Consider the following 15383-nt stretch of genomic DNA (forward strand, 5'->3'; position numbering starts at 1 on the left):
GAGCAACTCCTGTTTGTACAGAGCAGCCATATGGTAACACCATTTTCTTCTGAGTGCAAGCAAAAGCATAAAGCCAGCTAGCCAGCAATGCATTAAGCATTATTGGCAGTGGCAAAGCATTTTGTGTCAGCAAAGTATCAGTGCCAGCGACCTCACCAGCAAGTGTCATGAAGACTGCTATTAATGTATTGGTAGGTCGGCAGTGGACAGATTCAATACCTGATAATGAGACAAATATCATCTATGAAATCTCATTGCCAATCACAAGGCAGGGGGACTTGATGGGGTAATTGTCTTCAGAACTGGCAATAAAGAGAATACTTAGATATGGCTTGCCGCAAAGTTAAAAAGAGATGTTCTTCTAGTGACACAGGACACCTCATATCAGTTGGGATTCGCATCATTCGGGGTCTAGCAATCTCAAAAAGGGCATCAAACTTGGACACCTTCATGTGGGTATAATTAAAGAACTTTTGGGAGTATTCCTGAAATTCGTGGTAAAGAGCATGAAAATGCCCAAAGCAGATCATTTCCTCTACATCCCTTCCCCTGCACATCCCACTATAGAAGCAACACTTTCATGGGCACTTAACAAGCATTCTGTCGGATTTGGAGGAACATTGGAGAGAGGTCATTGTAAAGCACAGACCACACAGGAAAAGAGCGGCTTTATCCTTGAAAGCTGTAGTCGTTCTTTGTGTCGCTGTGATATCTCCAGCAGAGAGGAAGGAAAGACAGATTGCCATGATTGATTATCTTGATGTGTGACTAGACCCATTGGGGTCTACCTTGGAGGTGAGAGGCTAGAACACACTGGGTGTGGATTTTAGAAAGTGATCTATAAGCTATCATCACATTCAATCCTGTTTTTTGCACTTGGACACTTTCTCTCCCTCCCCCTTCCCTTTTGCACTGATTTGCACAGTTGGAGAGACTATGAATATCTGTGAAGCTCTATGCACAGTTTTTTTTATATATTGGACTATTATTTCACATTATTCAATATTGCACATTTGCACTTTGATCCAGCACTTTTTTGATTATTATTATTATTATTGTATTTGCACTTTGATTGTATTTATGCATTTTATCGCACTTTATATTGTGCTACACCTTATTGGTTATTTTAGAGTGTATTTATATAGCGCTACTTCACATGACTGCTATTACAAGATGTCAGTAGACTCCCCACCCACCTCTACTCTCCCCTTGGCCAGGAATCAATATTTCTTACACTGAACTTCTGCTGGTCTTGTGGATTATGCCCCATGATCACTAAAATCCAGTCAAAACCCAGGAAAGTCACCACATGACTTCAGCATGCCCAATAATGCTGAGCGGTGGAGCAGCCAATCCTGGGAGAGCTGGAGAAGAAAGGATGGGGCATGTGAAGTACACAAAATGCCTCTCTCACACTCCTGCATGAGATAAGGAAATCACCTGTCACTCACAGCAAGGGGGAAGAAATGGACATCTATTTCTCTGTGTGTGTGTTTTTTTTTTTTTATATAATTTTTATTTATGAAAGACAAAGTATTACATTGCACAATAGCAAACTGTAAGATACAGTTACATCTTCAAAAAGTGATAACTCCAGGTAATACATTAATCCTTCTTATTTTTTTCTTTTTGTTAATGTATACAGGAGAAAAATAGTAATAAACGTAAAAGTAAATAAATAATAACAATTCAAGTTCATAATAAAGAATGTGCAACTGCTATAACTGTAGCTGGTGTTTTAGTCTGTGTCAATAACAGTTTGGTCTAGTGGCAATATAGTGGAGTTTGTGTGACTCTATGGCCAAGCTTTCTAGAAAGGACAAACATCTTGCATCACTTCTTTCCCGCCTTTCTTTATCTAGGAGAGTGACGGGATAAGGGAGGCGGGGACTCACGAGGGCAGGGGGGCAACTAATGCCTCCATCTGACCAACCCCCACGGCCCCACCTCCCTCAGACCCTCCATCTACCAGAGACCCATACCACGTCGGCACAAAGGTGCCAATACCCCTAACAGGTCAGGGTATCACGTGGCATCGGATCTTCAAAGCCCACATTATCAGCTTGTCTGTCCATTTCTGCCTGTCTCTACAATTTCAGACACAGTATCTGCTTTAGATGTACAACTATAACCAGTTAAATCATAACTTTCAATAAATGAGGAAAAAAAAAAAAAAAGGGAAAAAGTATAGAAAAAGTAGTAAGATATAGGAAAAGTAAAATGAGATATACCTGGGAATTTGCGTCCGACTCCACCTCCTCTCCGATCACCTCCAACAGCATCACAGGCTAAGGAAGAAAAGACGTGGTTCTTTCCCACTTTCCCTTTTGTATAAATAATAGACTGGTATTTTAGGGCATAAAGCAGTGTTCCATTTAGTTATCTTTAAGGCGTCCCTTCAAGGTCGGATCAGCTAACTCAAGTAGGGCCACATCTAAGCTGGAGGGTATATGGCCAGGGTCTGAGGTATATGTTATCCATGGTTGCCAAGTTGCTGTAAATCGTTCTCGGACTTCTCTACAGGTAGCAATCCACTCCTCTGCCTCCCGGATGTCACTCACTCTGCTCTTCCACTCCTCCCTGGAAGGAACTTGCGGGCACTTCCAAAATATGGGAAGCAGCCGCTTTGCTGCATTGAGCAAATGAGGCAGGACACTTTTTTTGTAGTGACTTGTTGGCATGGGAGGAATGTGTAGCAGGAAGTGAATCGGAGAGAGAGGTATGTCAATGCCCATAATTTCTTTAATTTGGCTTTTAATGTCTTCCCAATACGGTTTGACTATGGGGCAGTCCCACCAAATATGTAAAAGGGTGCCTTTTTGACCGCACCCTCTCCAACATAAGTCTGATACGGTTGGATATATTTTAGCCAGGTCTGCTGGTACCCGATACCAACGCATCAAAACTTTATAGTTTGTTTCCTGTGTTTTAGAGTCAATTGAGCTAGTTCTAGTAAGTTTGTATAGGGAAGAAAGTTGAGCCGGAGTAAAAACAGTATCAAGATCTCGTTCCCAGGCTCTAACGTATGGGGGCTTCACCACAGGAGAAGCCGAGCTAAGCAATTGGTACAGTTCGGAAATCATATGTGTAAGTGGTTCTTCTGTAATAAAAAGTTGCTCAAAAGGTGTAAGGGAAGAGATGTCTCTTATTGAGTCTCCCTGTGTTTTAAAAAAATGATGAAGTTGTCTGTATCGCCAGAGGTCCAGGGGGAAGCTCCCTGACCGCTGTCTCAGAGTATCTAGGGGAATTAATTTACCGTCTCGCATTAGTTTGCCGCAACTGGCACTATTCTCATCCACCCAGGTACCGAAAAAGGCCACCTGCTCCCCAGGGGGGAACCACAAATAGCCCCCCAGCGGAGCCAATGGGGACACAGGGGGCGACAGCGATAAGTTATCATTGAGTCGATCCCAAGATTTTAGAAGTTGGGTCGTAAGCGGTGAAGTAAAGGCCGACAGTCCCCTGTGCTCCCGGGCAAGCCACGGAGCATATGTTAGGTCTCTTCCTGCCATGCATTTTTCAAGAGAAACCCACACCTTGGATTGAGTGTGAAAGCGCCAGTTCAGTATTCTTTGTAGGACTATAGCCCTATAGTATCTCTGAGCATCTGGGAAGCTCAACCCCCCTCTATCTCTATGACGACTCAGCAACCTAAGCGCTATTCTCGGTTTCTTGTTATTCCAAACAAAAGTGGATATCAGGGTTGATAGTTGAGCAAAGAAGCTCTTAGGTAGGGCCACGGGTATCATTTGCATATAGAACAGCACCCTCGGGAGAACATTCATTTTGATAATATTGAGTCTTCCTATCCATGTGAAAGCTGTCTTAGTCCATTGGGTCAAGTCTTTTTTAATAGTGTTTATTAGGGAGGGAAAGTTGGTGGTAAATAAGGTTTCAAATCTATCAGTCAGTTTTATTCCTAAGTATTTCAGGGATGATTTAGTCCATGTAAATGGGAAGGCAGCTTGCAGTCGGTCAGTCAGGGATGGTGTCAGTTGTATAGGTAATATCTGTAATTAATTTTAAAATTTGAAAGCGTCCCGAAGTACTGGAGTTCTCGCATCAAATTAGGCAAAGAGGTTAGGGGGTCTGTGAGGTGGAATAGCACATCATCGGCATAAGCCGATAGCTTATGCTCCGTGTGCCCCACCTTGAGCCCTTTAATGTCCACGTTTGCCCGAACAGTTCGTAAAAACGGTTCTAGCACTAGGGCAAACAGCGGGGACAAGGGGCACCCCTGCCTCGTGCCATTTCTGATCGGGAATCTCGGGGAGAGACAGCCATTTACCTTTACTTGGGCATTGGGGTCTGAGTACAAGGCCATAATCCATGCGAGCATATGGGTACGTAGACCCAAAGCCTCCAGCACAGCTCGCAGGTAGGTCCAGTCCACCCGATCGAAGGCTTTCTCCGCATCGGTAGAGAGGACCAAATAGGGGGGAGAGTCAGGAGAAGTTTGTGCCCAGTGGATAAGGTGAATTGCTCTGATTGAATTGTCTCTAGCTTCCCTGCCTGTTATAAACCCCGTTTGATCTGGGTGGACTATTAATGGGATGAGTTGTTTCAATCTAGTCGCGAGGATCTTAGCTAGAATTTTTATATCCACATTAAGAAGGGATATGGGTCTATAGCTTTGGGGTAAAGCAGGGTCTTTCCCCTCTTTGGGTATTACGGAAATGTGTGCCAATAGGGCCTCACTAAGGATAACAGTACCGTTTGCTATCGAATTGAAGTAGCTACACATCGAATCAGACAGTTGGGGGAGGAACATCTTATAATATGCTTTAGTAAGTCCATCCGGGCCTGGGCTTTTTCCATTAGGTAAGGAGGTCACCGTGGTCTCTATTTCGGTGGCAGTAATGGGGGTTTCTAACAAAGAACATTGTTTGTCTGTCAGTGTGGGAAGGCCGGATTCAGTTAAGTATGTTTGTTTGAATATCCTTCTTCCTAGCAGTTTGGGTTTCTGGGGTCTGGGAAGAATTTAAATTATACAAAGTAGTGTAATAGTCTCGGAATCCAGCAGCTATTTCGGAAGGTCTGGCCGTATGTTCCCCCGAGGGAAGCCGTAGTTGATGCACATACATGTGAGCACGTTTTTTCCTAAGCGCTCTAGCCAGCATACGACCACATTTGTTGCCGTGTTCATAGTATTTATGCGACAAGTGTCGCAGTTGTCTTCGTGCTTGTCGGTCTAGCAGTCGTGAGAACAGTCCCCTCAAGTCTATCAGTGTTTTCAAGGCCTCCGGGTCACTGTTTTGTTTATGCTTAAGTTCCGCTTGCTGCAGCGCTTGGAGTACCCTGTCAAAATCTACCTGTCTGGCTTTCTTAAGTCTGGATCCCTGAGAGATCAGTTCTCCTCTTACCACTGCTTTATGGCCTTCCCATATAATTCCTTTACTCATCCCTTCTGTGTTATTTTCTTTAAAATAATGTGACAAGACTTTTGTGACTCCTGATACCACAGCTGCATCATCCAATAGGGATTCGTTTAAGCGCCACGACCAAGCCCTGCGAGTGCCATGTGGCATGACCAGGGATGCCGTCACTGGAGCGTGGTCGGAGAGCGTAATGGTCCCTATGGGCGAGGTCTGCAGCCACTCCAGGGCCCCATGGTCTACATAAATCATATCTATGCGGGTGTAGGTGTCGTGCACTTTTGAGTAGTAGCTATAGTCCCTATCTACTGGATGGAGGGTTCGCCAACTGTCGAGTAAACGGTGGGTTTGCAAGTGTTTAAGAAAGGCGTTTGAGTGGGAAGAGCGCTTATGTGAAGTGTCTATCTGAGGGTCAGGGCTAATATTAAAGTCACCTCCCAGGATCAAAGGGCCCTCCCTAAATTCCGCCAAACTGTCAAGGGTATCGTCCAGGAAGGTGAGTTGGTTTGAGTTTGGGGCATATATCGTGGCAATCGTAAGCTTTTGCCCGGCTATGGTCCCTTTTAAAAAAACATATCTTCCCTGGGGGTCCATCTTACTGTCCAGAATCTGGATAGGGCAAGATTTGTGTATTGCAATTGCCATACCTCTGGATTTTGCAATCGGTGAGTTACTTAGGAACCACTGATTATAAATGTGATTGGGCAATTTAGGCATGGAGAGGGGATTAAAATGCGTTTCTTGTAGCAGAATAACCTGTGCCCCTGACCGTTTTAATTCCCACCATAATTTACTGCATTTACATGGGGAACAGAGACCACATACATTATATGAAATTACCTTAAGTGATGTCATCAGGGATTCTCAGAGTGGTGAGATCTTGCTGTGTCCTTGAGGGTGCAGAGTGGGAGGCGGAGCCGGAGGCAGTCCCAGTAGAGAGATATACAGCAGAAAAGAGTAGGCAAAAAGAAAGGGAAAAGAAAAAAGAAAAGAAAAAAACAAGGTTAAAGATAATAAGGCATATATAAAACTCAAAGTGCATTATTGTAAACATAGTTTTAACCTGAGATGTCAGGGGGTCAGGTATCAGGTTCCTCCCCACAAGGGAGAGGAACCCGAGACCCGTCTCTATTTCCAAAAAAAGGAAAAAAATACCTAAGAAGGTATGGCCTACGGGGGGAACGTGTGCCATCATGAAGGGGGGGGGAAGACGAGGGTCAACCCCCGTTCATCGCCGCCTTCTGAGCAAAAAATAACACAAAGGGTATATTGAATAGGGGGGAGAACCATCCCATAAGCTAAAGAAATAATAAAAACTGGGCTAAGAACTGGGCTAAGAAAAAGAAAAAAAAGAAGCTAAGGGGTACAGTTGTAACCTGAGTGTGAGGAGAAAAAAAATTCTATAAAAGATAAAGAAAAAATTATATGCAGGGCTTTCAAAAACCATGGCCTGTCTGGGTAGCACCAGGACTATAATCTCCATAACCCCCCTCAGGGCAGCGGTTATGCGGTCAAAGTCTAGCTCAGGGATGGGGGTGGTAGTCTTAATGGAGAAGGGGTCCAGGATCACATCTTTTGCTTATGGCCATGTCGCAGCTTCCAGCATCAGTCAGCATCAGTCTTATTCGTCCGGATGGACATGGATTCCTACGTGGAATAAGATGGAGCCCTGTAACTGAGGTAAAAATATTCCTCACAAGAGTGCAGAAATCTAGTCAGCAGTAAGGCATTTTCAGCTAATGCCGAGGTGAAACCGGATGCATGGGGGAGGAAGACGTGGGGCGTCTGCGTTCCTGTCTGCGACTCCTGCGATTAACTGGGAGCCAAGGTTGAGGAAGTTGCAGATGTGGATGGTTTTGTGGGCCTCTCCAGTCTGGAAATAGCAGGCAGCACTTCATCCATCCTCTGCTCTACAGTTTCCATCCTAGACCCCAGGTGGTTAGTGTCAGCCTTAAGCTGGGCTATATCTTCCCTGAAAGCTTTCTCCACTCTGGCAGTGAATCTCTCTAGGTCTTCTCTGGTGGGGAGGGACCAAATATGGCGCTTTATATCTCCTTCCCCTAAGAAATCAGCCATGTCAGGGTCCTGGTCATGGGAGGCAGATGATCCCGGGGAGAGTGGAGGGGCTGTGTCACTCACCAGCTTCGGAGAGGGGATCTGGGAGTCTCGTTGCTGCTGTTGGGCCTGTGCCTTCTGTGCGGCTTTTGCGGCCTTAGTAGCTTTGGGCGTCGGGGCCGGCGCCATCTTGGAGGCCTCGTATCCCGGCCCGGAGTTCAGGCCAAAGTATGTCTCCAGGTGTCCCTGTCGGGTCCCCTCGGCTCTCGATTGCTGGGATAGCGCTCTCCGTCCCTGTGACATAATCTCCGGGGTTCCGGAGCCAAATTATCTCCTTTGTGCGGTGCGGAATGGTGCGACGGACGAGGAGCTGAGGTGAGACACGTCCTCACTCCTCCATAGCCAGGCCACGCCCCGCTGTGTGTCTGTTTTTATCTTACTGAAGAAAGATAAGAGGACCACTCACAGCTGGATTAACTCTTTGTGTCAAGACTGGACACAGATGAAATGACATCCTCTGCTGTAGCAGATATGAGTCTTAATTAAAAAAAAATTCGGGTTTGCATCCATTAAAAAAGTGGCTGGTTACAAAACATAGTCTATTGGACATTCCCAAGCCAGAAGAGTACATAGTAACACAAAAAGATAGATAAAACTAAAAGAACAGCAACAGCTTCTCACTCTTGGTAAACTTGGGGGAACAGGAAGAAAGCCTGCAGGGCAAGTAAACTACCCAGTGTAAAGGTGTGAAAAAGCCAAACTAGGGCAATGAACACAGCAAAACACAACAGGTAAAATGGCAGCAATAGAGCAATAAACCGTGCAATTAAGTATGATGAAGTTATGTCTTCTTATAGGAGTCAGTAGTATCAGCAGAATTAATCCAGAGATCCCCTTCTTTATTCAATTTCTTCAGGCAGATAAATATTTTGCCTTCTATAAAAGTGTCACTGAGTTGACCAGAAAACGCCAATCTATGGACAGAGTCATTGATGCTTTCCACTTCATGATAATCGCCTTTCTTGCATAGAACAAGAGGTTTTTGGCTGCCCTGGAATTGGCTAGTGATTCGACCAACCCTAATAGGCAAATGATCTATTTATATTAACAAGTTCAGATCCGCACTATAGCCATATGACGGCTACAGCGCAGATCTACATTGCCGGGACTACGTCTATTGACGTCATCCCCTTTCGTCGCTCCTGGCGCGCTCTCGTGAGCGCGCATCGGGGAAAATCTGTGTTGGCTGTGTCCCTTGGAGTGCAATTATGGAGTGTAGTAATACGCAATTCCCAAGATCTATTGTTTTGGAGTCTGATTCTATTGAGGGGATACTCAAGTATGATCAGGAAGCCTCTATCCTCTATCCTTCTATAATTGTTACTCGTTTATGCTATTAAGCTAACTTGAACCCACCAGAATTGGAGGGGAGATCTGCCCGAACTTACAGACAATGACTGTATATACACTTTTATAATCTTCTATTACTCACATGATTTCTGGATAGAGTCATGCAGCTTAAAATTCCTTCAGAGTTTACTATACCCTGTACTCTCTAGCATCTACCGACCTTTAGTTCACTATGTATTCACTATGTATTCGATGCTATAGCTCCACAGTCACCTTTCTTCATATGGTATGGTACCTGCCCTCTATTTCACCCTTACTGGTCTTAAAAATGTTTGTCGCTTGACCCTGGGATTGGACCCCTTATGCAGCGTACACACGGTCGGACTTTTCTACCGGACTGGTCCAACAGGCCAAATCCGGCGGACAATCCGATTGTGTGTGGGCTTCACCGGACCTTCAGTGTATTTTTCCAGTCGCAAATCTGACAGACTTTAGATTTGGAACATGCTTCAAATCTTTACGTCGTAACTCCGCCGGACCCAGAAATCCGCTCGTCTGTATGCTAGTCCGACGGACAAAAACCAATGTTAGGGCAGCTACTGGCTATCAACTTCCTTATTTTAGTCCGGTGTACGTCATCACGTACGAATCCGTCAGACTTTTGTGTGAACGTTTGTAGGCAAGTCTGTTTGTTAGAAAGTCTGTCGGAACTCCGCCAAAAGCCAGTCGAAAGTCTGTCGGACAGGCTATCGGACTTTTGTTGCTGAAAAGTCCGACCGTGTGTACACGGCATTAGTGTTATTATTATGCATTATTGATGGGATGGAGATGGGAAAGCATGTAAAATTATATGTGTTCTACAGTACCTTTTATGCATAAAGAAAAATTCTCTTTTACAATGTTTTGCCTTTATATAAACTGCCTACGTGTATCCCCAATTTGTACCCCCTCCCATTTCTTTTTTTACCTCCTCGGATCTATTCACCTCATCATATAAGAATGCTGAGTATGCATCTAGCTGATGTTCCACTCCTGGGAATACCCCATGTGCCTTTTACTCTTCAAACCATCACATCATGACTGATGAAACAATGTACTGTAAATTGCACATGTTATGCTTCAACAGCTTTATTATATACTGATTCATGCTGCAAACACCTTGTATGTTTTTTTTGTTTTTTTTATAAAACTCAAAATGTTTACCTGTTAAAAAAAAAAAAAAAACGCCCAAAAACATTAGCAAAAAATATTGATGAGTTGCTAAGGCTTATAAAGAATCGCCTGCCAACAATTTTGGGTACATGCTTTTGTGTCCTTTTATGAGTGTGCACACTTTTGAGGCTTGAGATATGATATCTAATTGCTCAATTCAACCTTATCTTTAATTTCAATACTTTTTAAATAGATTATAAAGATACAGTCAACATCTCAAGTCATCAACAATTATTAAGTAGATAAAAAGAAAACAAATTGTATTTTTATATAAATTGCTCTGTACTAGCCGTAAGAAGTGAATCGGCCTTACATATATAAGGAAAACGTATGAGCAGTATAAACAAATTGGGAAGATTGAAAAAGAGAAAAAAAAAGAACTAATAGGAAATAAGAAATAAAATCGTACAACTTCATAGTTCAGTGTATTAACTTGCCTTAAGGCAGTGGTTCTCAACCTTTCCAGTGCCGTGACCCCTTGATAAAATTTCCCAAATTGTGGGGACCCCTAACAGTAAAATTATTTTCGTAGCGTGGGTTGTCAGCACCCAAGGCACGACAAGTAATTTGCGCCCCTAACCCACGGACATTTAGCGCTCCCTGAGTCCCTTCCACTCGTACAATATTAAAAACCCTTATGGTACATTTTAGGATGTACCACTCTTTCTCTTTGTTCTCCTTTCTTTCCCTTTTATCTCTCTCTATCCTAATTTCTTGTTTGTTTTTTATCCCCATCCCTCTCTCTAGCTGTCTTTCTTGTTCTTTCTCTCCCTTTTTCTTTGTTCATCCCCTTCTTTTCCTCTCCCTTCCATGTATTCTCTATTTTTATTCCTTCTCCTACTCCTTGGTGGTGGGATCAGTGGCAGTGCTGGCGGAGAGTTGGGATCAGTGGCAGTGCTGGCTGGGAGTTGTGATCAGTGGCAGTGCTGGGGGGAGTTCTGATCAGCCAACTTGGGTGCTCTTGATCAAGGTCATCTGCTGATCTGAGAACTGTAGTGGAGACTTTTAATGACAACTCAAATCACAGGTAGTGTTCACTGTGTCTCCGACTTTGTGGTGTCTCGTAGTAGTGACACCTATGCCGAAATCAGGAGATAGGGTCTCCTCCAGCCCCTCCCACTTCACATTGTTCACCAGTCAGCTGACCTCTAGTCTCTGCCCCCCAACCATGCCGTGAACTGAATGGGCAGAAAAAAACAAAAGAAAGCGCCTCTGAGTGCAGGTATTTATTTGTAGCAATAAACAAGTAATCCACACTTACAGGGAGGTAAGGGAAATACAGCTCCAAAGGGGAACAGCTCCTGGATCAGTCCCAGCGTCCATGGCAAAAAGCTGCAAGGTAGCTCCGAAGGGATAGCCGCGGTCCCCCGCAAGGAGAAACAGGCAGCTGGGCTGGATGGACGTTCCGTAGTCCGACAAGGCGCTTGTGGGCGTGTGACGTCACCGGAGTACAAGGAACCACAACGCATTTCAGAGCATGCGCAAAGCTCCCACTGGGCATGCGCGCTCCTTTTTTCAAGTGTAAGGTGAGCGGGGAAGGAAGGGGACTTAAATAGCTCCGCACATTGGGACAAAAACACGCTACAGCTGACAGGGGAGAACAAACATTAGCATAGCTAGAGATGAGGAAGTCTGCTACCATAAAGGACATGACTAATTATAAGATTTAGAGAATTCCTAAATAAATGTCCAAAGAAAAAGCCATTTCTACATGATTGATATTCAAAACTTCTTAACTTATACCAGTCAATCCACAGCTTCCAATTTACCTTGTGATGCAGCAAACATTAGCTCGTATGTGGCATGTGTATTGGTCATTATTACGACTTCTCTTTAACGTGGGTACCTCATGATCCCTCCAATGTCTCGTTATTGACAGCCTAGTGCTTAACAGAGCATGTATCACTATGACTCTTGCAGATGTAGGGATGGATTCTATGCCGAGAGATAAAATGGGCAATTCTGGAGAGATAGGAATTCTCAAATCCAGAATTTGTGACAATAATTCGAAGACTTTACTCTAAAGGGTTGTATAACTGGGCACGACCATAATATGTGATATATTTCAACCTTATCTTTTATATTTTATAAAAAAAAACCTGGGTATTGTATTTCTTTACTGAAAATTATAGATTTTTTTTAACCGTGTCCCAATTGGTGGATTCTTTGACTAGGAGTAATGCATTGCTAGATCTTTTAATTACAAATAATACAGATCTGATTGCAAATATGGAAATAAGGGACAACTTGGGAACTAGCGACCACATAATTATTACATTCCTTGTAAAGGGAGGCAAGAGGGGAGTACAAGAACACTAAATTTCAAAAGAGCCAACTTTTCTAAATTGCACTCAATGCTGCAGGATATTAAGTGGGACCAAATCCCTGAAACTTTGAACACAGAGGAAAAATGGGAATGCTTTAGGAATATATTAAATGTATCACTGAGTGCATTCCAATGGGGTAATAAATATAGAAGAACAAAGGTTAAACCTGGGTGGCTGAACCAAAATGTCAAGTGTCTTATGAAGGACAAAAAAAATGGCCTTTTAAAAAGTAGAAAGTGGAGGGGTCAGTGTCAGCATTCCAACAATATAAGGTATGCAATGCGAGAACTCCATCAGGGCAGCTAAAAAAGACTATAAGAGACACATAGAGGAGGAAAGTAAAAATAATCCCAAGAAGTTTTTTTAATATATTAACAGTAAAAAAGGCAAGGACTGAACAAATAGGCCCCATAAAGGATGAAGAAGTGAAGGTGGCTACAGATAACAAGGAGAAGGCAGCTTTGCTATATGCTTTCTTCTCCTCAGTCTCCACACAGGAAAAGGAAGGGTATACCAACCACGACAGTATTGTTAGCAACACACCACAGGATCTACCCTTGTGGCTAACAAAGGCCGGAGTCCGAAAAGGATTAGAGAAGCTTAACATAAATAAATCACCAGGACCTGATGGCTTACACCCGAGAACTCAGTCAGTTTATAACCAGGCCGCTATTCCTAATCTTCATGGACTCAGAATTGGTACCAGCTGATTGGCGAAAAGCCCACGTGGTACCAATATTCAAAAAAGGGCAGAGATCTACTCCAGGGAACTATAGGCCTATTAGTCTAACATTTGGTAGTATATAAGCTATTTGAGGGGATGATAAGGGACCATATCCAAGAATTTGCTGATAAAAACAGCATCATTAGCAGTCATCTTCTATTAACCTTCTACAAGGAAGTGAGCTGCCATCTGGACAAAGGTAGGCCGGTGGATGTGGTATATCTGGATTTTGCAAAAGCATTTTATACAGTCCCCCACAAACACTTAATCTACAAGCTGAGGTCTGTAAGCATGGACCATTGGGTAGGTATCTGGATAGAAAACTGGCTAAGGTGGTGTTTACAAAGGATTGTGATAAATAACGTATATTCAGAATGATCTAGAGTGGTTAGTGGGGTACTAGGACCAATTTTGTTTAATTTATTCATAAATGATATAGAGGATGGGATAAATAGCTCGATCTCGGTGTTTGCTGACTACACAAAAAAATATGCAGAGCAATAACAACACAGTAGGATATAGAAACTTTACAAGAGGACCTGAGCAAATTATTGGAATGGGCTACTGCATGACAAATTAAGTTTAACACTGGTAAATGTAAGGTAATGCACTTGGGGGATAAAATATAAACACAAGTTACTCTTTAGGGGGAGAACCCCTAAGGGCTTCCAGAATGGAGAATGATCTAGGGGTCCTAGTAGAAGACAGACTGGGAAATAGCATGCAGTGGCTACCAAAGCCAGTAGAATATTAGCATGCATTAAAAAAGGAATTTACTCCAGAGATAAAAAGATTATTCTGCCACTTTATAAAACTCTGGTTCGGCCACATCTGGAGTATTCCGTCCAGTTCTGGTCACCAATTGTCAGAAAGGATGTGCTGGAACTGAAGAGAGTCCAGAGAAGGGCAACTAAATTAATATGGGGACTGGAGGATCTCAATTATGAGGAACAACTACAGGCGCTAAATTTGTTCTCCCTGGAGAAGAGACGCTTGAGAGGAGATTTGATTGCGATATACAAATATCTCACCGGTGATCCCAGCGTAAGTATGAAACTTTTCAGTCCCAGGGAGTGTAAGAGGACATGGGGCCACACAATCAGACTGGAAGAGAAGCAGTTTAACCTTAAGTTGCGTAGGGGGGTTTTCACTGTCAGGGCGGTAAGGATGTGGAACTCTCTTCCACAATCGGTGGTGTCGGCAGGAAGTATTGATAGTTTTAAAAGACCCTTAAACGTGCATCTTGGCGAAAACAATATAGGGGGATATGGGAAATTATTTTTCTACATATACACACACCTACACTGGTTGAACTGCATGGACTGTTGTCTTTAATCAACCTTGCCAACTATGTAGCACAATTATCGCGTGACATAAAAAAAAATTTGCAACTGCCTCATTTTATTCTACAGGGTATCTGCGGGACACTATTTGCAAGGAGTTTGCACGTCCTCTCCATGCTTGCGTGGGTTTCACCAGGGTGCTCTGTTTTTTTTTCTATACTCCATAGCCATCTTGTTATGATAATTGGCTCCTGTTCAAACTGGTCCCAGTATGTGTGCATGCATGTTTGATAGGTACTTTTGATTGTAAGCTCCTTGAGGGTAGGGACTATCTTTACCTTTACCTATCTTTACCTGATCTTCTTTCCGGGTTTGTGGGCTTCGTTAATATGAATGGCCGTGCCAACGATGACGTGACTCCCGCGCATGCGAGCAGGAGTCGCTGTTTACGGCATGGCTCTGAAGGAATGGCACAGGCATGCATCTAAAGTAAATATCGGTGCACGTTTAGGAGATATTTTCTGTACCTGTAGGCTTACTTATGGGTAAACATCATAGATGTGAGTTTACTCCTACTTTAAAGTAAACCAGGTGTTTATGATCACATTATTCTTGAAGGATGATTGCACACTGGTATGCTGAAAAGGTGTTGTCTTTGAATACAAGTGGTTAATCAAGTGGTCATAAATTAGCTGTTGGGCAACTAATTAACCTTTTAAACAACAGGTAATGTCTTGTATACTCTCAGTAACGCCTAAAATCACTACATATAACTATATTTAATAAATCCTATTAAAAAAAAAAATCAGTCTAATGCTTCTCCTTCACTGCTCAGTTCATAGAAGCTGTACTATAGCTTTCATGAATGAAAAACGCTATATGAATGGAGGAGTAAGACCATTCATTCATCTGCCTTCATTCATATATAGCTTTTTATTCATGGAAGTACATATAGTATAGCTTCTATAAATGGAGGAGGGGGGCAGAAATGACAGACATAGTATTCTTGATGACTGCTCACGTATTTTGCCCTGGACCTGTGCATTGACCTGTACTG

At 43.2% G+C, this 15383-nt stretch overlaps 1 protein-coding gene across 1 annotated transcript in view; it reads left to right on the forward strand.

Moving 5' to 3' along the window:
• Nucleotides 1-15383, forward strand: part of LOC141112385 (serine/threonine-protein kinase D1-like) — a 220376-nt gene that overhangs the window by 44445 nt on the left and 160548 nt on the right. The gene's annotated exons all lie outside the window — the stretch shown is intronic.

The sequence above is a fragment of the Aquarana catesbeiana genome, linkage group LG11 (assembly GCF_042186555.1).
Source record: "Aquarana catesbeiana isolate 2022-GZ linkage group LG11, ASM4218655v1, whole genome shotgun sequence".
NCBI lineage: Eukaryota > Metazoa > Chordata > Amphibia > Anura > Ranidae > Aquarana > Aquarana catesbeiana.